We start from the raw sequence: 23,378 nt of genomic DNA, 5'->3' as shown, positions 1-23,378 counted from the left end.
ATGAATCTTGGATCCTGAGATGAAATCTTAGTTTGATGCAAGGTCTTTGGGAAAGAGGTGACTCATTAATTCCAAGAGTGTAAATGGAACAGTTTCTTTCTTTGCAAAATTGCCTCTTCCACACACACATACTCTGATGCTCAGGCTACTGCCAACTACTCTAAATGTCCTACTGACCCTCAATTCTTTCATCTTCTCTCTCTCTCCTTAAAGTGCCTAAATAGAGTCTCTAGGGACCTCCAGGTTTTCAAAAGCTTTCTGGGACCCAAATCCCAAGTCTGTCCCTGATATCCTCCTTTGAAATAGGGACCCCCATATGGGAGATTATCAAGATAAAGCTCTCCTATCTTCAGAATTAGACTGTCTTCTTTAGACCTTACAAATATGCCCTTTCTTCTGTATTCCTCATCCTGCAGGAAAAAGACTAAAGCTCTATTTCACTTAATTATAGTAAACCACCACTATCTCTCCTGTTTCAAGGAACCTAATCGTTTGCCTTCTGAGCTGGGGGCATAGCACAGAGCTTTTTGCCTCTAATGATCAAAAGGGCAGCTTTCCTTGTTTCTTAGCCTAATATCTACCTGAAATGTAAGCTACAGAAGCAGATGCTCAAACTGGTTGGAGAATAGGGAGGAAAAAACGTCATTTTAAAATCCAAGCTGCTGTGGGACATAAAGGACGATTTCCTCTTTTCTTGTACTCTGGAATTCTGCTCTTTCAGTAAGTTCCTTGCACTCTGGTCTAATATAGAGGTTCCATGTGTCCTTTACTACAGTAATTACAGCCATGATATTTTAGTTAGATCATTAGAAGGAAAAAGAAATGTTTCTCGATTAGAAAGTATTTTATGTAATAAAGTAATAGTCTTGTGCTAAAGTCCGAAGTGAAATAGAGGACAAAACTAAGGATGCAAATGAGTTGTAGAATGTCTAAGTAAGTTGCAAAAGGTTTGTGGCAGGTAAATCTCAAAAAGTTTGGGTATGTAATTACGTTGGCTGTAATTAGCACAATCAACATTATTTAAGAACTGATATGAAGCAAATTCTAAAACATTGATCTGCTCTTATCTATCAAAAAACTTTCTTGTGTCTGTTAGGTTTTGTTACTTAGGGAAACTAAGCCTTAAAGGGATTAGGATTTGTACCTGTTTTAAAGTCTTAAATGATTACTTTGTAATAACCAGCTGTATTTAAACAAGTAATTGTTATTTTAGGTTATTACAATATAGTTGACACCCTAGATATATAGATATATAGGACTAGAGACATGTGTGTATCTGAGAATTAAATGTTCACATTTTGTCTGAGTACTATGTACAAGTTTGTAAAATAAAACTTAGGTAGGTCTAACACAGGCAAGGTAGCCAATGTGTGCTGTCTTTTATGTTGTCTGTTTTAAAACCTGGCTTTCATCTGTTTGCTTTGAGAACATAAAGGATTTATCATATAAATAAGATGCACTTATATATCAGACAAGGTTTCTCTTATTAATTTCATTTTATATTTTCCATGTAAAACTTTATAACCGTTGCCTGTTAATGTTTTGCAGAAGTATTACTTCTAACAGAAAAGCCTGAGTTAAGACAAGCCATCACCTACAAGACAGATTGGATATAATGCTAATTTACAGTACTGATTAAATAAAAGGGGTTACTGTAAAATTATAGACATCAAAGTTATAACCCATTACTCCCCCTTTAAGACTGGTGAAACTGGCTTGCTGAGTGTTTAAAACCAAAAACTTGGAGATCAAATTCAAGGAATTAAAAGGGTCAGGGAAAAAGCAGCCAACATTTTGGCCCTTGCCCTTAAGGTCAGCCAGGACCCAGAGAATGAGGGGACCCTTCTAAGGGCCCTACAACTCTGGTGAGTTATCCAACCTCCTGATCAGGGGGATCGAGAGGACCCTAGAGAGCAGGAAGCCAATCAATGCACATTCCGCAGATAGAAAGGTCATTGGGAAGGGAAACCTCCCTGATGCTTCCAAAGTAATTCACATATGGTCAGCAAGACCCTGACTCATCCAGGAAGGTGTCATGACTGGTAGAGGAAGGCTAAAGGAGCCAAGAGTCTTCTCACATGTTTCCAAAAGTGATCTCTGAGGAATCTCATCTGACCTGGAAAGAGTTCAGTTTTGACCAACTTGGTCTTAAACACCTGCAGTCACACATGGACATTAAGAAAAAGGCAATGACTATTAATGTTACTTGAAATATACACTTGTGTCAGTCCTCCCACAAGTAAGTAAAGCTGGGAGGCTGTTTTAAAAAGATTTTTACAAAAAGACACTACCAGAGTCACAAGTTTGTTTTAAGTCAATTTGAGACCTACAAATTTTCCTCATCTCCTACATAGGTAAACTCAATCTATTTTTCACTGGTATGACTATCTAGTTCTAATATTTATCCCTCAGATCAGTCTAAAAAAATGTAATGTGGCACATACAAGTCCTAATTGACTTGACCGAGAAAGTCCCAAGTGTTGCAGCTAAAGGGACCCTTCAGCTAACACAGAGATAATGTCAATCAAGGTCTACAGAATCAGATGGCATTTCACAACTCAAGGAGACACCTGTGCCATTATAAAAATTAAGCATTGTGTTCCTAGCAACTCTACTGATGTTTCTAAAGCCTTGAGTTGCCTCTGCTCACAAGTAAATGACATGTCAGCTCACACTTTAAGCTCTAATAAGTTACTATCTTCGTGGTCTTCAGAGGCTGCCTGATCACATGGATTGTTTTGGGGCTAATTGCAGAAAATAATGCTTTGCTGTATTGTTTATTGTTGTCCTAGCATGATCCATGCCCCACATATACTTTGCCCAGTCATGTGTCAACTGCCATTGTGGACCCCTGGACTGCCCTGACACACAAGAGGCCCAGAGTCCACTAACCTCCAGATGGTCATAGAATATGTCTCTCCATGGTTCTGGCTTTCAACTTCTGGACCCTCCACAGAGTTTCCCTGATTGCCACAGCCAAAGGAGACATCATTGCCCTTTTCCCCTGATAGAAGTCAAGGACCTCTTCAGGGGTAGAATTGAGGCAGGAGATCAAGTATCTCTAGGCAGATAGAAATGGGGACCCTAGAGAATTTGATCCCAGCATCCCAGATTAGCACCCTAGGTGCTAAAGCCTTCTGTTTATTTTTGCTGCGTGAATGGAAGGTCTCACTCACACTTGGATGCTCAACTCCTATCCTTGGCAGAGACATCCTAACCAAGTTCAATGCCTATGTTCATTTTAATTCCCACAATAGCTCCCCATACTCTTCTGCCTCCTTTGTCCTCTTACGCAAGCCAGATGCCTTTCTGTCCCCTCTAGCATTAGCCTGGGTGGGGAACTGGCTGATGGTTTCCAGTTCATTCCCATCATCTTTAATTCATAAAATTTTATCAGAAGATCTCACTAGGAAAATTAAAATAATTTACCTCACATGTGCAAATTGGTACCATTCACAGATATGCAGGCATGTAACTTATGGAAAATATTTGACTCTTTTTTACACATTATGGTTTTAATTAGAAATGTTAATTAAACACACAGGCTAATGTGAAGCTGCCAAAAAGGGAAAAAAAATAGATATTTGCAAAGAAGAAGTTATGCAGTGTATTGTTGGATGATTTGGCCCAGACGTGAATATCCTAGTAAGAAGTTCATGTTTAATGGCAAACACATCAGGCTTGAGGTTAGGAGCTGTGAGTTCTGATCCCATTTCCTGCTCTGACTGCAAGTAAATCACTCATTGCCTTGGTTTCCTCACTTGTAAAACAGTGGAGCTGTAATCTCCTCCATGTGGTTGTGGAGAAGGTCAAATGAGAAAGTCCTCAGTGTTTTGCAAAGTCTAAGGCATCCTCTGGGCACTCTGCCACAATGTCCCAGCCCTCCCTACTTTCTGGAGCTGGGCTCACAGGTCACCATGAACAGATGAGGGTTTGCATCCTCGAGCTCCAAATGGAAAAGCAAATAACACACAGCAGGGCTGAGAATTCCAAATATTAAGACCCTTCTTGTGTTTGTCACTCCTCTCCAGTGCTTGGCAATAATGTAAGGCAAATATCAGGAACCCAGGGGGGAATTAATGTTAAAAAAATTAAAAATGCTGGAGTGCTCCGGTGTAATTAAGCAATATAATTAAAGTGCTCCTGTTGAAGCCAGCTGACAGGGGACACAGGTCACCATTTCAGAGACAGGGAAGGTGCCAAAGTTTGTTTGCTCCTTCCAAGGCTTATCCATATTTTATGTTTTCATGTCATTCTGCCTTTGTCAGAAAAATAGAACAATGTGTGCATGTGTCTTTCTCCCCCTATCCGTCCATAGTTTCCTGGAGGGAAGGGGGCACTTCTTGTTCATCTACGCTTCCCCACAAGTACCTACAACAATCCTGACCCGTGATTGGTGTTCATACTGGGAATTTTCTCTCAACTCACTAGAGGCATAATCATATCTCACGATATCTATCCTGGCAAAACTTCACTACCCGCTGAATTTGAACAAAAAACGAGTCCTGTGGTTATAATTTTAAATGAAGTAGATGTTCAATTTATTAATAACATGATGCAGCAATCTTTGTCAACAGGAGCTTCTTAAATCCCCCTGAGGTCCACCTTGTATGCACTCGCTCATTCGTTCAACAAATATTTACCTCAAATCTTTTATATGCCAGGCAATGTGTTGCATGCAGGGGGTAAATGTGTGATAAATAAGTCTGTCGGGATCCCAGCTCTAATGAAGCTTGTACTCTAGAGAGGGAGACAGAAAGCAAAGGAGGGATCATAGGTCATGTATTGGCAGCAGGTGGTGTGTGTGACAAAAGAGGAGCGGGGTGGGGGTGGGGTGGCTGGGGAAAGGCCCATCTAAGGAAGAGAGACCCAAAGGAGGTGAGGAAGGGAGCTGCAGAAATACCTAGGGAAACCCACTTTCAGTTAAGGGAACAACATGCCTCAATTCTTGGGCTGAGAACCAGCTTGACATGAACCTAGATTAGAGCAAAGATGAAGTTTGCTGGAGCACGAATCAGGGGAAGAGTAGTGGAAGATGAGATCCAGAGAGACAGGTGGGATCACATCAAGTAGGCTGTGTGGGCCGCCATACAGCTATCCGGAAAGGAAAGAAGAGCCTTGGAGGGTTTTGAGCAGGGGGTGGCCTCGTGTTATTTCCTCTTTAGAAGAGTTCTCGGATAGTTGTGCCGTAAGGTAACCCTCGTGGAAGAAGCAGGTGGTCACTTGGAGGGTGGAAATGGTGGACTCTTGGACCAGATGTTGGAGGTGAAGGTGGAAGTAAAAGAATGTAGTCTGGGCTTCTATCCCAGGGGAGAGAGGTTGGACCAGGGGCCTTCCCTGTTCCTTCCAAACCTAAGGAAATACGTGTCTCTGTTTTTACAGTCCTAAAATTGTATCCTGTCATGACTTTCCAGTTCAGGATCTTGCTCCCCAAATTTGACCTGCACTGATGAGACTTCAAGACCCTCCCCGCTCTTAAACTTCAAAACAAGAGTCTCTTCTTGTGATAGACACATCAGGGTCATGACTATCCGAGGTCACCACACCATATGGACAAGAAATAAGTATTTACAGACTACTCATTGAATATGGAAAGCAAAATAATGGTCCCTAAAAATGTCCTCCATGTTCCCATTCCCAGAATTGTGACCACACATGGCAGATGGGAGCAAATGAAATTATAATTCCTATCAGCAGCCTTTAGATTGTTCTGGATTGTGGCAGGTGGGCCCACTATACTCAAAAGTTTTCTTAAAAATATAAGAGACAGGTTAAAAGAGCTATGTGGCCATGCAAGAAGAAAGAGGGATGCAATGTGAAGAGAACTCCACTTGCCATGATTGATTTCAAAGGAGGCAGAAGGGGCCACAAGCCCAGGGATATGGGGGACTGGAAAAGGCAAGGAAACAGAGTCTCCAGTAGAGGGTCCATAAGGAATGCAGCTCTGCACACATCTTGGTTCTAGCTCAGGGAGAAATCATTCATGTTGGACTTCTAACCTGCAGAATTCTAAGGTGATGAATTTGCGTTGCTTCCCACCCCTATGTTTATGGAATTTGTTATAGCAGCAAAAAGAAACTGATACTCTAGTTGGACGGGGACATTGAAAGACTTAAATTGTCTTTTAATCATTGCTAAATTCTGGGACAGGGTGTAAAGACAATTCAAGTCTTTTAATGTCCCGTTCAACTAGAGTATCAGTTAGGTTTTTGTTGCTGTGACCAAAATACCTGGCAAGAATGACTCAGAGAAGGAAACGTTTATTTTGGCTCACAGTTTCAGAGGTACAGTTCATGGCCAGCCACCTCCATTATTCTGGGCTTGAGGGTCAAGTGGAGGATCATGGAAGAAGCTGATCGGTGAGAAAATATGCTCAGCTCAGACAGTCAGAAAACAGAGAGAGAGAGAGAGAGAGAGAGAGAGAGAGAGAGAGAGAGAGAGGGAGGGAGGGAGAGAGAGAGAGAGAGAACACAGAGGGCAGGGCATCAAGGATAAAATATAAATTCCTAAGTCATGTTCCCCAGTGACCTACTACTCCAGTCATGACCCACCTATCTATAGTTACCACCCAGTTAGTCCTTTCAAATGATTAATCCATCTAATAGATTTTTCCCTTAATTAGGTTATAGCCCTCATAATCCAATCATTTCACCTCTGAACACTCCTACATTCACAGGAGATTTTGGGGAACACCTCACATTAAAATCATAACAACTAGATAGTGGAAACAAATTTAGTCAATTTAGAAAATCTTCCTTCCCCTAGAATCATTGCTAAATTCTGGGACAGGGTGTAAAGGACAGCAAGAGATTGGGGTGGTAGCATCTGGTCCATGGTTGCGAGGTACCATGTTGGTGTCCCCTAAAGAAGTACATCACCTGTCTGAGCCTCAGCTGTCGAATGGCCCAGGATGTGTCTGTGGTGGCCTCTCTCCTGACCTTAGGACCTCTCCCAGCCTGGCTCCTGCTGTCAGCTATCCCCTCATTCCCCTCACAGAATTCAAGGAAGGCTGAGAGGTGGCCTTTCTGCCTAGACATGCCCGGTGGCTTCCAACTCTACTGCTTCTTCTCCAGATGGATATTGGAGAACTCGAGGGGCTCTATCCAAGAAGGGAAGCGGAGTCGCCTCTGGCCTCAGGTCTCCTGTGTGGGGCATCTTTTCTTAGGAAGACGTCAGCTTCTACCCCACACCTCCCTTTACTCCAGTCCCACTCTGTTCGCTCTCTCTGACCAAGATCCAGAATTTCCCACTGGGGCAGAAAAGCATACCTGCCACTATCAAGTATTCCTTTAAATCTTTAAGCCTGAACATGGGGTAGTGAGTCTGACTCTTTTGCCCTCTGGTTTTGATGTGGCCCCTCTCTGTTGAAGACTGGGTGGCCCATGGCCCCTGACTCAGTGGCCGGGGGGGGGGGGTTATGAGACAGCAGGACGTAGTCAAGGGGGGCTGCCTTGATTCATGCTTCCAGTACTTTCACTGGTCATGAGTGGGGGGCGGGGAGCTGCTCACTGTTTCCTTCTAAAGGGAACAGGACTGGCCCATGATGCCTGAGTCCAAGGTGGAACCCTGACCCGTTTTTTGAAGAGCTGCGGCATTTTCACAGTGTGGACCAGACTCTCTCAGTCTGAAATGTGAATCAGGAAACACGAACCCCGGCTGGCTGCTGGCAGGTGGGGAGACCAGAGGACCACGAGGAGAGGCAGCGATGTTGGAAACTAAGGGAGAAGGGCCACCAGCTCCATTGTGAAAAAGGAACCTAGATGCCAGGTCCCTAAAGTGTGCTGGACCTGAAAGGGCTGGATGACGGCCTTCCATGGGTGCCAAGAGATTGCTCCCTGAGCTCACGTGGCCACACCAAACGTCCCATCTTTCGGGGCAGCGTCCTTGAACTTCCTGGTCATGGGACCAACTGTTTCCTCCCCTCAAGTCCAGGTTGAAGTCCTAACTCCCAGTATGTCAGAATGGGATCTTCTTTGGATATAGGGTCTTCTCCCACTTAATTAAGGTTAAATGAGTTCTTTAGGGTGGGCCCTAATCCACTGCTGTCCACACCAGAGATTAGGACACAGCCTGGTACAAAGGGAAGGTCACATGAGGGCGCAGGGAGAAGGTTGTGAACTATAAGCCAAGACAAGAGGTTTCAGAAGAAATCTGCTCTGCTGACACGGGAGTCTTAGATTCCAGTCTCCAGAATGGTGGGAAAATTCTGTTGTTGAAGCCATTCAGTCTGTGGTACTTTGTTATAGCAGCTGGAGATGACTAGCGCCTTCGACCTTTAGATCCTTCGACCTAGGAGCCTGTCATCCGGGGAGAAGGTCTCTGATGGGACCTCTCTGCCATGCACATGCTCCTTCCAGAGGAGGTGCCCATCTCCCAGCCTGCCTTTCCCCTCTTCTGTATGTCTCCATTTTTCTGCCTGGATTTCTAGGTCCAACAGTGGTGCCTGGTATCTTTAACTGGAAAGGCCGGTCAAGTCTTTTGGGGGGGGGTGTAAAAATACATCTCCAGCCACATCTGGAAAGACTGCAAGAAGCAGTGTGCCTTGGTTCTGGATTCTGACCCTCTCAGTAACAAATCTTGCGCCCACACCCCCAGCCCAAGCTGTTTTATGGTCATGAGTTCCTCCCACTTCCTCTAGAAGTGCCCTGCGCCCGGTCACTGGTTCTTCTCAGCGTGGTGTTAGGTGGTTAGGCAGAGAAGTATTTCTCACATTGATAGTTACATACTGATTTTAATATATGGTAGGAAAAAAAAAAAGAGCCAGCACATTAGACCTGGGATTAATAATAATACCTGTGATTCTGCAGGTATTATTGCCCTACGTGGAGGTGGGTCTAGGCGTTTAAATGTACTAAACTAAGTAAATCCAACACTACGGAAATAGTGAATAATCAGGATGATGGTGTGAGAATGGCTAAGTATGGGGGACTCAAATTTTCCTGGTCAAGTGTATGCAGCATTGATCCGCAGGAAGTGGCAGAGTTGGGGTGCTGGGAAAGTGGGGGGGGCGCCTGGGAATCTTCTAGTCTTCTCTGACACCTCTGTTACTCCCTCTTTGCAATTAATCTGGGAAAACTCAATCTCTGGATGCCAGATTAAAGGGCTATAGTCCTGTCCATGTGGATAGCTGCCCAAGACTTGCAGGGGAGGCCATAAAATCCCTCAGGAACTCCCACAAATGGGGGACTCTTGTTAATGAATCCGTAGGTGCTTCACAGGCAAGAGGGGGCTTTATTTTTTCTCACACTCCCAGGTCTTGACAGAAGCTAGGAACCTCTGCTGCAAAATGAATTTGCGTCCCTTGGTTATGCCTTGGACAAACCCAGGCCTTTACTTAAGCTCTGCCACTCAGAGGCACCCTATAGGGAAACACAACTGTCACCGACAACTGATAAAACCCACCCTGCTGAGAAGCCGAAGGTGGCCACCCAGTGAGGACTTGGGGGAGATGAGACATGAGACCTGGGAAGCCAAGAGATGAGGGCACTTTGCAAGTGCTCTGTCTGCCTGCACACATGGACACTCAGGCAAGCATGGAGGTCTGTGTCCCCAAGCACCAGGGTGAGTCACAGCCCATAACCCCGCAGCCAGGTAAGCTACCTCTCTTTGTACAGCTGAAAGATCACTTAGCTGCCAATGGTTATGACTCCCTCGTTTGACTGAGTTTTAGCTTGTTAGTTCTAAGGAGCCTTTAAAAAATTGAATATTATGGGAAACCATGCTACTGTGTGGGCCCTGTCTGATGTAACCGTGCATCTCCGGCTATATTCATCCAATGGCATTTAAGGCTCATTAAATTTTGAATCCTGTGTCACCTGCCTTAGGCTCAAAATAGTTCTCGGTGTGCCTTTTGTCTCCCAACTCCATTTTAATGGAAATTGTTTCCATTCACCTCTCTGTTCCCTTCTTCCTGCTAGCGACACCGATCTTTAATAATCTCCAGCGCAGAATTATTCACTCTGTGAACCTGTCATTTGGGGGAATACATTGGACCCTGACGGATGTAAACAGTGGATGGTGAAAATGGGAGGTGCACTATTAGATTCTCCTTTCCCCAGCTGCAGCCTGCTCTGGCTTATGCTTTAGGAGATGACAGCTCCTGCTCACAGTTGATATTGACCCTGGCTTCATTATAACCACCACAACCTGGTCCCTGGGTTATGCCTTAACCCCAGAAAATTTCAGGTTCTAATACGGAAGCAGCACAGATCTCCTGTAAGGGCAGCAGGTAGCTATCATAATGAATAAATTGTGTGAGTGGCTTGAGGAGGGTTTAACTGCTTACACAGCAATTAGTAAACGCCGAGCACTGTTGCAGGTGCTTCTAACTAGATAAAGTGGAAATGGAAGCCCAGAGGAGCTAAGTTACCTAAAGTCACACAGCAATTGAGTTGTGGAGCATGGCTTCTAAACCAGGCCACCTGAAGACAGGACCCGATTTCCATCCGGTCTGCTATATGCACTCCTGCTCCATGCTAATTAATTGTCACATAATAATATTTGCCAACCATTGCCAGGCCTTCATACTCTTCAGAGAAGCTATAAATTCGAACTTCTCGGTGAAATGGCCCATTTTTAAAAAATGACAAATAAAATAGCTTTTTTTAAAAAAATACTGAAGGCCAAACAAAATATATCTATGACCGGGAACTGGTTCATGTGTCACCTGTGTGAGACCTCTGGTCTCCACTGACTCTCCAAAGAAAACAAAGTGGCCATCACATCAAACCCTTCTGTGACAGCAGGAAACTTCCTTCTGAGCTGGGCAGAGAGCCCAGAAAGCAGGTGGAATTCAGTCCTGGGATCCAGGCTGAGGACCCTAAAGTCACCGTGCTTATAGAGGAGGCGTCTTCGCCAACAGTGGCTGTTCAGCGGCTGTAAAGAAGGGTTCAAGGAAACTTGCTTTGTGGTTGGTTGACACCTGCACTGCATTAAATCAATGCAGCAAGTATAGTAACCAGCTCAAGAAATGTCAGCTCTCATTAGCCTGCATATAAATCTGCCTCCATGAGAAGCGGGATTAAAGAACGCAGGGAAAAATGCCAGGAAGCAGGAACATATGTTGTTCACACAAAAAGAACCTCCGACCATGGGTGTCTTCCTCCACCACGGAGGCTCCTGCATCGCCCGGGCTTCTTCCTCTGCCTGGGTCCCCCTGCCCCCGCCTCCTCTCCCCAGCTTCATCATCCATGGTGGGAGGTTGTGCTAAGTGTTCACTGACACAGCTGAACAGTCGCAAAATGTCATAAAGAGTAAATGGCTTGATAATGCAAAACAGTAATTAGGATGTGGTGCGTGTGGGTGCTATTTACATATTTTAACACCCTGATATTAACGAGTCTTCCTAATAGTACATAAATGATCTAGCCTTTGTGCAATTTGTTCTGGACTGCCGCGGGTAGGCAGTGCTTTTAAAGGCAAGTGCTTATTCCACCCCCCCACCCCTTCTTGGTTTTGGATCTGCATTTCTAGAAGCCACCTGGCGGGAAAGCCAGGCAGGGGAGGGCAGAGGGCAGGAGGTGTGGGTGTGCACACCGCTGGGGCGAACCCAGGAGGGGAGGCAGTTCTTACCTGCCAGGGAAATCTTAGTGTGGTTCTGAGGGACTGGATAAATGTGTAGCCACCAGATCTGAAAATAATAATAATAGTCATAACGACAACAACAATAATAATTGTAAGTTTTGCCCATTTCCTTGGAGTACATCCTCCATGATAACCAACATCACTGCCAAGCTTCCAACATTACTTCACTCCCCATCAATTGGGAAGAAATGCACACATTCAACCTCCCAGGAGCCATGATATCCCTATATACTACTGTTTGGGGTGGGGATGGGGTGGGCAGGTCACAGGCCACTATCTAATTGGCCTCAGTCACTGCCTTAACTCCCACCTGGACACAGAGAAACAAAACAGGGCTATGCTCTATTTCAGATGTTTTCTAAAATGCCAGGATCCAGAACTCCTATTGTATGAAAGAATCCAGTTACTGGAGAGTTGGTAAGAAATCTTTGAATTTATTGCCCTGGCTGTATAGATGGGGAAGCTGCAGTCCAGAGTGGAGAAGGATTAGCTCAAGAGCACACAGCAGTCAGGCATCCTCTGGGGGCCGGGACTGGCCTCTCCTGATTCCCAGCGCTGTCTGCACCTCCGGATGCCTAGGTGTTCTCCCGATGGTTCCTTTCTGATTCCCACCCAGCAGGCGCAGTTCTTTGTGCCTCGAGATCTCTCCCCTCACTCTCCCCGAGTCTGTGTGTGTGTGTGTGTGTTGGAAAGCAGGGCCAGCAAGATCCCAGAGCCCTGTGTGGTGGTGTTGGTTGCCAGGTAACAGGAAGGCACCATGGCAGGGAGCCTTCTTTGGCAGATATGGATAAATGGGCACAGCAGGGATCGGAGCCTCCCTGGAGGAGGAGAGCAGAGTCATGTCTGATAGGAGGGTCCTGAGTCAGAAATGGAGTGCAGAGCCCGAGGAGGAGGACAGGGACACTCTCTGGCTCCGGGGGATCTTGGAGAATCACTGGTCCATGCCCTTGAGTACTCGATAGAAAACCCAAGACCTGGAGCCCGAGAAGTCAGACTATTAGTCCGTGGCAGAGCCAGGGCTGCCAGAAATGGATGTCAGAGGAACTGGGGCTCCCACTGAACCTCACTGAATACGACAGAAGCCTCCTAAGGCTAAAGAAGCCCCAAGTGCCAAGCGCAGGGGGGTTAACAGTGGCCTCCATAGCTGCCCGTCTGGAGTCAGCTCTGTGGTGCTGTCCCTGCCACCACCAGCCCCTCCCTCTCCATCCCATCCTGGCCCCGGGGGGAGGGGGCAGAGCCCAGGAGCCCTGAGATGGATGAGAAGGAACGATGGTGATGTCATGGAGGCTGTGAAGTTCCGAGGGGTCACTCAGCTGAACAGATGGCGGGCAGATATTGGTTTTAACTCGCACACGGTTGAGTAGATAATGTTTAAGTTTCTCGTGCCAGCCTGGGGAGCCGAGCAGATCGCACCAAGTGGAGGTACCTCACCTCCTGCCCACATCATCTGCTCTTCCCGGGGTTTTCATTTCCTACCCTGTTTGTGCTTTAGAACATGGCTGGCTGGTCAGGAAGCCGGTGCCCTTGGAGGCAGGAGTGTGCGTGCGGGGAAAGGGGAGGGAGGGGGCGGGATGGGGAGGCAGCCCGGCCTTCGCTGCAATCTTGCAATGTGTGCCTGGGTGGTACCTGTCAGGTGAAATCACCATCAAGGGCGGCACAGGCCAATTGCCCGGAGGGGGCGGGTGGTGTTTTAATCCTTGATAACAAAGAGCCTGGCAGGACCACACACTGGCTGATCTGCCCGTCAGCGAGATAGGTTCTCTGTCCAGTGATCAAAGACCAAGGTCTGGTGAAACTTTCAGCCTGAGTTCCTGAATTTCCATCCTGACTTGGACCGGATCGCTTTGGGCGCTTCCTTTAACTCCTCTGAGCCTCGGTTTCCCCACGTGTTCAACGAGGACATTGGCATGAGCCAGACTGTCCTCACGGGAAAGAAATGTGTGAGTGAATGATGTCTGCGTGAATGGGAGAAGGGAAGAGAAAGGACAGTGGAAGTGTGCTCGTTGGATCAGGCCACAGACTCCCTGGAGCCACAGGAATAGCTTCACTGGACAATCATTGCTGAGCCCCTAATTGATTAATACTTGGGATCTAGAAATGATCTGGCCTCCAAGGAGCTCATCTCTGAGCGGGCACACCGATAAAGAAGCAAAATCACACATGTGCGCCTGAGGGGTCACAAGAGTGGACTCTGGGGTCAGACTGTCCAAACTCACTTTTCTCTTTATCACTTAAAAGCTTTGTGACCTTGGGCACGTGGTAACCTTTGGGTTTCAGCTGCCTCATGTCAAGTGGGCCTTGTAATAGCTACCTCTCTGGGATCCAGTGTCATGTGTCCTCAAAGAAAACACAAAGTTAGGTAACGAGGTACCCTCGCCCACAGCAAAGGCTCACTGAATGTCAGGGGGTGTCGTTATTAGCAAGTCCTTGGGCAGCAATAGCCCAAGATGCTGGGAATACATAGAAGAAAGCCTCCTCCTAACCCTGGGGAGGGAGGTCAGGGAGGACTTCTGGAAGTGGGGACCCTGAGTTGAATTTTGAAGAGCAAGTTAAGAGCCAACCCAGAAAGAGCAAATTCATCCCATATATGTTGACCTAGCAAAGACTCAGGTGCATGGAGAGCAAGACGGACAGGCCTCCACTTCTTAGAGCTCTCATTCTAGAACAGAGTTCTGCAAACTTTTTCTACAAAGGGTCAGACAGTAAACACGTCAGGCTTCATGGTCTACCTGGTGTCGGGCACAGCCCCCTCCACTGCCCTGGAAGAATGAATGTAGCCGTAGTTGATACAGACAGGGAGGAGCACGGCTGAGGGCCTGTGCGACTTTGATTTGGAACACTGGAATCCTAATAGATAATTTTCATGTCGTGAAACACAACTTTTTCTTTTTCCAACATTGAAAAATGTAAAACAAACAAACAGGGGTTAAGGGTATAGTTCCGTGGCTAGAGCACTTGCCCAGCATGTGTGAAGCCCTGCCCTACCCCAGCCCCTCAAAATGTAAAAAGTCATCCTTACCTCTTGGGTCACCCAAAAAGCAGGCATCAGGCTGGACATGGGCCACGGGCCATAATCGGCCAATCCTAATTCTAGAGTAATGATAGATGTAGAATCAATAGGTAATTATCAAAATTTTTGTAGATGATTTTGGATCATGGCCAAATTGGGAAGAGCATTACCCAGTGTGCTGCCATACAGTCCTGGGACGAGGCTGCTGGTTGAGCAAAGGCGGCTGCGTGGCATGCTCCGTAAGGAGGTAAAATGTGGGTAATCAGCATGATCAGATGAATCAAAGATTCCAAAGCCCTCACAAAAGGAGGATCTAATTAAAGTGAGTTCCAAGCTTTTGTAGGCTAAGCTCATAAAGGTGGCCAGGATGCCCAAAGCATAGGATTTGTGAGGGAAGGAGAGGACTCGTCTGCAGAAGAGAAGATCCGTGAACGTGAATAGTGGGCTCGCCTTCGTAAGGAGCCTACTTGTGATTAATTCACTATCTGTAGAACTGGCCTTGGTTTGATTGAGGGAAAATATTTGAAAAGGGATTCGCTATGTAAATACCTTTTGTGATTTCTTTTAATATGTAGGGACAAAAGAAGGGAATGTATTAAAGCGTGCTGAAATGCTGAATCAGCCTTGGGCATTATTATGTACCAAACTTAATGAGTCTATTTCTTGTGCAGAGGATGCAGTTGGCTGTCTCCGGCCCCACAGGCGCAGCGTGCCCACCTTCTTGCATGTCTTTAATGAGCTGCTTCTCACCCACCACAGCGGAAACACTGGGCTCTGCCGCTGTAGTCCTGTGCAGCTGATTCTGCTAATCGCCAAGGGCTCGAGATATGGCTCAGTGGTAGAGCAGTTGCCTGACATGTGCAAGGCCCTGGGTTCAATCCCCAGTATTGCCTATAAAAAAATAAAAAAGGAGTCCAAAGCGTGACTTGGTCAAAACATCCCGTTTCTTGTATTTGATGTTCTCAGTGATGGTGACCACGTGGCTCCTGGCTTCCTGCCCTGCAGGGCTTCTAACTGACCTTGCTGCTTGGGTGGGAAAAGGAATTAGATGTGTTAGAAATCACATAACATGTCACTCTATTTATACCTGGAGCTGAGGAATGGGGTAAAGGGGACACCACCATGCTTAGGCAGCTCTGCCCCATGAACCCCTGGAACCTAGGTTGAGAAATCTGGAATTCTCCTCCTCCCAATACACAAACATCACACATGTACAACACACACTCACTTTCCACACATATGCCCCCACTCCCCACCTACCCCATGCACTTACCATACACACCACAGACACATAATACATAAACCACACAAATATACAAGGGCCTGCATACACACCACACCTGTGCACAAACATACACCCTCCTCGTGCATACTGCACGCTCACACCGACACGCACACTGCACACAGCAGAGGGACACCTATGCACACACGGGACCCACCCGGAGCTGACAGGACTCTGAGCTGCCTGTGAAGCCGAACCCTGTTTATCTGGAGACTCATCAGTTGCATACGTTCTTTTCGTGCCATTCTGCAGCTGTCGCTGTCTGCCTCATTTCAATCAATTAACTTTTACTTAAAAACATTAAGTTTCTTAATGCGGCTGCATGGGGCCAATTGTACAGTGAATTGTGAGCGGGAAGGAGACAAATCACTCAAATCTGCCTTCCCGAGGAACAAAGCCACTATTAGGACGACATCTTCTCGGGAACTTCAGGCATCAAGCAAGAGAATGGAGGTGGAGGGAGTCCGGGGGTGGGGAGCCCGGGGCGGAGCTGAGCATCCAATGACAACCTGGTCACATAGCAGCCAGGCCGGGAGTCGAGGCGGGAGCTCAGCATGACTTGCTGTGCGGTCACAGTGGGCTTCTCCACGAAGAGGGAGGGCAAGGCGGATTTAGAAACAAGGAACAGGGGAGACAAAGAAAGTGTGGGCATTGGGAGGGCGGAAAGAGGAGGGCCTTCAGGAAGCTGGCGGGGCTGCCCGGGCCCCTCCCTGCACGGTCCCTCTCCAGCCATATGACCTCAAGTCGGCCTGCAAACAGGAGCTGCTCCTAAAGTTGGGAAAGAACACTTCAGTCCCACCTGCAGGCCTTACCATGGTCTGCCAGGCCCCACGGGGTCCAGCCTTGCCCATCACATGGTCCCTTCCTCACCCACCCTGGCCACACTGGGAGTGGAGCCATTTCCAGAACACCCCTGGCACACCCTGCCTCAGCACAGAGTCTTTGCCCTTGCAGTTCCTTCTGCTATCAGTCTTCTCCCGCTGAGAGCTGGCTCCTTCTCACCATCCAAGTCCCTGCTCCCTTGTCTAAGGAGCATGCACCCAGCTCTTTGTGCCATCCTCTTCTCACTCACTGGTCTCACTTATCTACAGTGCACAGCACATAGTAGGTCCTCGATAAATGTCTGTGTTCTGAATAAATGGACGTCCGCAGGCTGGCATCTGAGTCTTCAGTGATAACCGACCTCCTGCTCTTTGGCCTCCGTGTTAGTCAGCTTTCTGTCACTAAAACAAATAATCTGAAATGATCAACTTATACAGAGAAAAGGGTTATTTTGGCTCAGGTTTCAGAGGCTCTAGTCCAAGATCAGTTGGCCCCCACTGCTTTGGGCCTATGACAAGGCAGCATATCATGGTGGGAACACATAGCAGAGCAAAACCACTGACTTATGAATGGGAAGTAAAAGAGAGGGAGAGCAGGGGTCAGAGTTCCGCAGCCCCCTCAAGGACATGCTCCCAAAGATGTCCCCACCAGTCCCACCTCTTAAAGTTTCTACCACCTACCAGTAGTGCCACACTGGGGACGAAGGCTTTACCACGTGGGCATTTAGGAAACACTTAGGATCCAAACTGGCCAGGCGCCGTGGCACACCCCTGTAATCCCAGTGGCTCAGGAGGCTGAGCAGGAGGATCATGAATTCTAAGCAATAGTGAGAGGCCCTAAGCAACTCAGTGAGACCCTGTCTCTAATAAAATACAAAACAGGGCTGGGATGTGGCTCAGTGGTCGAGTGCCCCTGAGTTCAATCCCTGGTACAAAAAATCCCAACTATAGCAGCTCCATTCCCACGGGCTTCACTTCACACTCTCGTGCTCTGAGTGGGCCTCATCTCCATCCCCAGACACGTCCTGCCATGCCCGCCCATGAACCTTCCTGTCTACTGTCCCTGCACCCTCCTCCACATGGGGACCCTCTCCTGCCCAGTGAGGTGGCTTGGCTGGGTCCCTCCTCTGTTTCAGACCCACCCCATGAGTCCATGAGCAGCTGGAAGACATGCGGTTATTAATACTCCACATTCCAGCACTGGGAGCTCATAAGTGCCACTAAAGGAAGCAGCGGGCCAGGGAGCCAGCAGGCCCTCCTGGGTGTGGGGGAGTGGGTGCTGGGCAAGGAGTGTCGGAGGCGGGTGATGTGGCATTTGGAGTCAGGTGGCCTTGGGGCTGAGTCCCCATTTTAACTATTACTAATAGGGTCACTTTGGGCCACCAGTTTCACTCCCCAAGCTTCATTTCCTCCATCAGGGAGTGGAAAAAAATAGTAGCCTCTACCCGCCAGGATGTGGCAGGAAGGTGGTGCTCTCGAGGACAGTGCCAGGCACGGGACCTGGCAGCGGTAAGTGCTCAGTGAGTAGGAGCTCCTCTCCTGGGACTCAAACAAAGTTTTTCCAAAGAGGCCGAGGACGCCTCACCTTCCATGTTGGCCCAGAGCTGACTCGGCACACACGGGATGCCACAGCTGCTCCCACCCTGGCTACTCCCCCTTCCCTCTACCCACCCCTCCAGCCCCCACTCAGGTCGGGGATGGACTCGGCAGCTGCAGAAGTGTGCGGCCCTGCATTCCCTCCCAGGCCTCTGCCCCCACCCCAAATGCCAATCATGCCACATGGCCGCCCCCCTGCCCAAGGAGCCCGGCTGCGCAGCAGCCTCATGGCGCACGCAGGGCTCACACATGCTCTCCCGGCCGCCCGGGATGCAGGCTCGTTTGCTGCCATGGCACAGTGCCCACTCCCGGGCACTGCTAGGCCAGTGCACGGCCCGGCAGATGGCAGCAGGGTGGGGGCCAGGAGGGGAGGGAGAGCTCCTGCTGGTGCTGGAGGTGAGGGTTGGGTGGAGGCGGCGGCCGGGGTGGGAGGGAAGCTTGGCGGGCAGGCCAGCGATGCCGTCATGGTTTGTGTCTAATGGAGCAGACTCCCGCACTGCGGATCCTGGCTGGGTTTTCCCGGAGGCTTGGCTCAACCTGGCCCTGGTCATGACATCAAGGCCATCAGCTGATGAATTGAAACTTGCAGATAAAATGATTCTGGGACTCAGAGTTCAGGGATGTTATATTCTGCTTCCAGGTCTCAAACCCATCTCTGTCCTAGTTCAATCAAATTCAAAGGTGATTTGGGAAGGGTCTACTCTGGCCCCCTCTCCAGAGACCAGCATGGTGTTCCATTAGAAGGCTAGACCGAGGCAAGAGCTAAGTGGTCTGGTCCCAGCCCTGCTGCTGGGCTGGCAATGCCTCAGCTTCTCAGAGCCTTGATGGATGCATCCAGGTGATGGGGGTGGTTATGGTGATGGGATTGCAGTGATGAGCAGGAAAGATGACCGATGTGCATGACCTTGACAAGCATCGGTGTGCTTTGGAAATGGTGGGATTAGCCACATGCATTTAAGGAGAGAAGCAGGAAAGGCAAAGCTCTGAGTGACCTTCAGGACTTGGGAGCAGGGAGGAGTGTGCCACGTGGGTAGAGCTGCAGGAGCTCAAAGAAGGGAGGGGGGCATGCTTACAGAGACCATTTAGCAAAGGGGCCAAGGCCTTGGGCTCCAGAGTTGGACACACTTGTGTACTGGGCTCTGGCTCTACCAATCACCAGCCACGTTAGAAGGACAACTGACTTCTCTGGGCATCGCTGCCTTCATCTGAAAAATGAGATCAGAAGAATTCTTACCCCCTGGATGCTGAGGATGGAATGAGGTCAGCAAGCACGGAGCAGGGGACATAATAAAATGTTTCTGTCCTACCACCATTCCAAGAGGGCTGTAGAAACCAAGAACCTGACTCCCTCCAGCAAGCATCTGAATAGTCTACAAATTCCATTAAATGTAGCCAATAAACGTGGCTAATGCTGCCGTGCATTCTGGCAAGCTAATCCCTAGGACTAGCTAATCCCTATTGTTTCCCTTTTACAGAGGAGACAAAAACGGGCCCCAAGTCATGCAAGATACTCAAGGCCTCGTGGCTAGAATTCTGAATGTGGATAGCTGAACACATGTTGTCTGGTGGTGAGAGCTTCCATTCTTAACTTCGAGCTGCCCCCTCCTCCCCTATCTCCCTGAAACCAGCACCTGTGTCAGGCTGCAGAATAGGCATCTCCTCCTGAGGCTTTCTAGAAAAGACAAGAGGAGGCCAGGGCTCCTTGCTTCCTGTGACCAGGTGCCCCTGGAGTGGCCGCCTGGTTCACCACCCTCCGGCGCTCTGGCCTCCTTGCGTCTGTCCCTTCTACCTGGGAGACTCTTCCCAGTCCTCACAGGGCTGCCCGGCACCTCCTTCTGATCTCACTTTAGGAGCCTCCTGTGACCACCTCCCTCTGAAATAGTCCACCTCACAAGGGGGGCACCATGTCCCCTAGATCTGAAATCTTCTTGGTCCCTTTCTAGCTTTCTGGCGGCCCCCTCCCAGGACAATTGGAGCTCTCCAGCAAGAGGGTCTTGCTGACCTGTTGGCTGAGCGTGCTCTTGCCAGCGCCAGTGCAAAGCCTGGCATCACACAGGTGTGCTCAGCGCTGGCCAGCTGTCTGAAACACCAAGGAGCAGAGGACAGTGGGGTGGGGTGGATGCCCCACGTCTGGCCCAGCATAGGCTCCCCCAGGAGAGCTCTGGCTGCCCAAGAAAACCCGGGAAAGGAAATCGGCTGTTCTGCTCCCGCCTGCCTTCTCTGATCACAATGGAGCACAAGGGGTCAGCGGGACCTGCTGAAGGGAGAAACGCCTCTGGTGGCAAACTCTCTTCCAATGTGACTCATCACTGATTCACTATTCCTCACCAAGATTCCCACAGGGCACCCAGAACTCAGGGAATAAACCCACCGAACATCAGGGTCGCTGCTGAGTACAGAGCCCCTGATCTGTGATCTGAGCAGGGATCAGCAGAGAGGTCACTCAGCCCCAATGAGTGCTTCCAACTAAACACCCACCTGCCACAGTCTCTGGCTGGGCACAAATCACGAGCCTCCACACAGCTTGTAGATTCAAACAGCAATTCTTTATTCCCGAACTCACACCGGCCGTCTACAAACACGTTCTGGGGAAATCCATGTTCTCTGCCCAAATCCACACTCCACTGGGCTTCTGTCTCCCAAAATATACTGTCTGACCCTAAGAACTCAAGAGGAACTCAGGCAGCAGGATACGCCCTATTCTAAACGGGGAACGCCCTAATCTCCTATTATGCTAAACCGGGAACACCCTAAACACTGATCTGCCCTGGTCCTTGAGCAAGGTCACCTTACATGCAATGTCGCTGCAAAATGTCCTATTTCCACGAGTCCTTCCACTAAAGAAACATGGGGGTACGCTGGCAAGGAAATTGTCATACCTACTTGGCTGATGGCTCCCAGCACCCACTGTCTCCAGACTCTCTGCCTACTTTCTCCCCAAAACCCCTTCTGTCCAAATTATGCACTTGCCCTGTTGGAAGCAGAAGGACCAGGAACCTTTGGAGACGGCAGAGTCCTCAAGCCTAACTATACGACTTAGGAGAGTGAGGGTCTCCTGCCTGCTCAGAAACCTAGGCATGGTGTGGGCAGCGTGGGGCCTGCAACGTTGTCACCACATCACTGCTGACTCAGGGGCACAGGGGAACCATGCGGAATTCATAAACCATTTACTTTGCTCTCAAATAGTTTTATCTTCCTTTACTTCTTCTTCACGCTTCTCCTCTGTCCCAGAATAACCCTAAAGCATTGGTTCTAATTAGTGACTGTGTGATCTTGGGCAAGTTTCTTAACTTTTCTGCACTTCAGTTTCCTTAATGTGAAGCAGAAATAATAATACCTACCTCAGAGAATCATGATTCTCTGATTTAATGTGATAATGCAGGTGAGCAATCAAACAATGCCTAACACAGAATTAACACTTAAATTTGTTATTGTTACTGTCAGTTAAGGAACTGATACTTACTATAATAAATCAATCCCCAAATCCCAGTTGGTAACAATATAAAGTATTTTTCTTGCTCACATCATAGTATTGTAGGTGTCCTTTCCACAGTGATTCAGGGATCTTTTCATGCTATGGCCACAACCTCAGAATCTCACTTATTCAGCTATTGAAAGAAAGATGGGAACTCTGTCCTATAAGAGGTGGGGGGAGGAGCTAGATCTAGAAGTCATGATGCCCTCCCATATTCCATTGGCTGGAGCTCAGTCACATGGTCTTGCCAACTACAGAGAATGCTGGGAAATGTAGTCCAGCTGAGAGTTGAGGGGGAAGAGTTATGGCTTAGTTAGTTTTGGTCAATTATTATTATTATTATTTTTGTCATGCCACACAATCCCCAAGTCAACTGCTAAAGACCTTACACTGTCATATCTCTTTACCTGACCTCTGCTTCTCTCCAATACACATCTGCTCTCACCAAAACAGCAACTGGCAGACCTGTGGTGATTAAAAATGTGGAAACATCTCACTGTGACTGCATTTCATTGTGGGCCAAGTCCACATACAATTTGTCTTTACGTTGTCTCCTCCAATCACTGTTCCAGGAATACAGTCAGCGTCTAAGAAAAGCTAATTTATTGAATTGATGTCTCTCTTCCAAGGACATTCTGAACTATTTGATAATTGGTCACGTTAGTACAAACTTGATGATAAATGACCCCCAGTTAGTCATCCCCCTGTTACTGTAACAAAGTACCTGAAAAAATAAACTTAAAAGGAATAAAAGGTTGATTTTGGCCCAAAGTTTCAATCTATGGTTTCAATCCATGGTTGCTTGACTTTGTTGCTTTGGGCCTGTGGTGAGGTAGAATACCATGGCAGGGAATCCATGGTGGAGCAAAAAATTGCTCACCTGGTGTCAGCTGGGAAGCAATGAGAAAGACAAGAAGGAGCCAGGGTCCCATTACCCCCTTCAAGGGTACACCCTCAGTGACCTAACTTTCTCCCCGCAGGCCCTACCTCTTAAAGGTTCCACCATTGGCATCACAGGCTGGGACCAAGCCTGTAACACATGGCCTTTGGTGGACATTCAAGACCCAGACTATAACAGGCTCTCAGCTTCAGCACTGGGGAGACATTTAGGAACAGTGAAGACTGACAGCTGTGACTTGGTACTAACTAATTATGGCCATTTGGGACCCAAGTATTACCAGATATTTTTTTTCCCTATGTAAGACAAGAATGTGGAATTTTTAGTGCAATGTCCTGATTCTTTTTTTAATATTTATTTTTTAGTTAAGGGTGGGCACATATCTTTATTTTATCTTTTTTTTTTTTTTTTAAGGTGGTGCTGAAGATCGAACCCAGAGCCTCGTGCATGCTAGGCGAGCACTGTACCTCTGAGCCACAACCCCAGCCCAATCTCCTGATTCTTTAAATGCAAACTTAACATGGCTTGACATAGCATACTGAAAAAAAAAATCTGCAAAAAATGCAGTGTATAGGGCAGCCCCCACAATGTGGGCCAAACATAATGTCTTTAGGGCAACACCCATCCAAAATCATAACTGGATGAGGCTTGCCCATATTTGCAAGAGCAGCCTGCTTTCCTTATCTACGCTCCCTCACAGACATACCCAGAAT

Source organism: Callospermophilus lateralis, chromosome 18, assembly GCF_048772815.1.
Source record: "Callospermophilus lateralis isolate mCalLat2 chromosome 18, mCalLat2.hap1, whole genome shotgun sequence".
Classification (NCBI taxonomy): domain Eukaryota; kingdom Metazoa; phylum Chordata; class Mammalia; order Rodentia; family Sciuridae; genus Callospermophilus; species Callospermophilus lateralis.
This window is presented reverse-complemented; position numbering follows the sequence as displayed.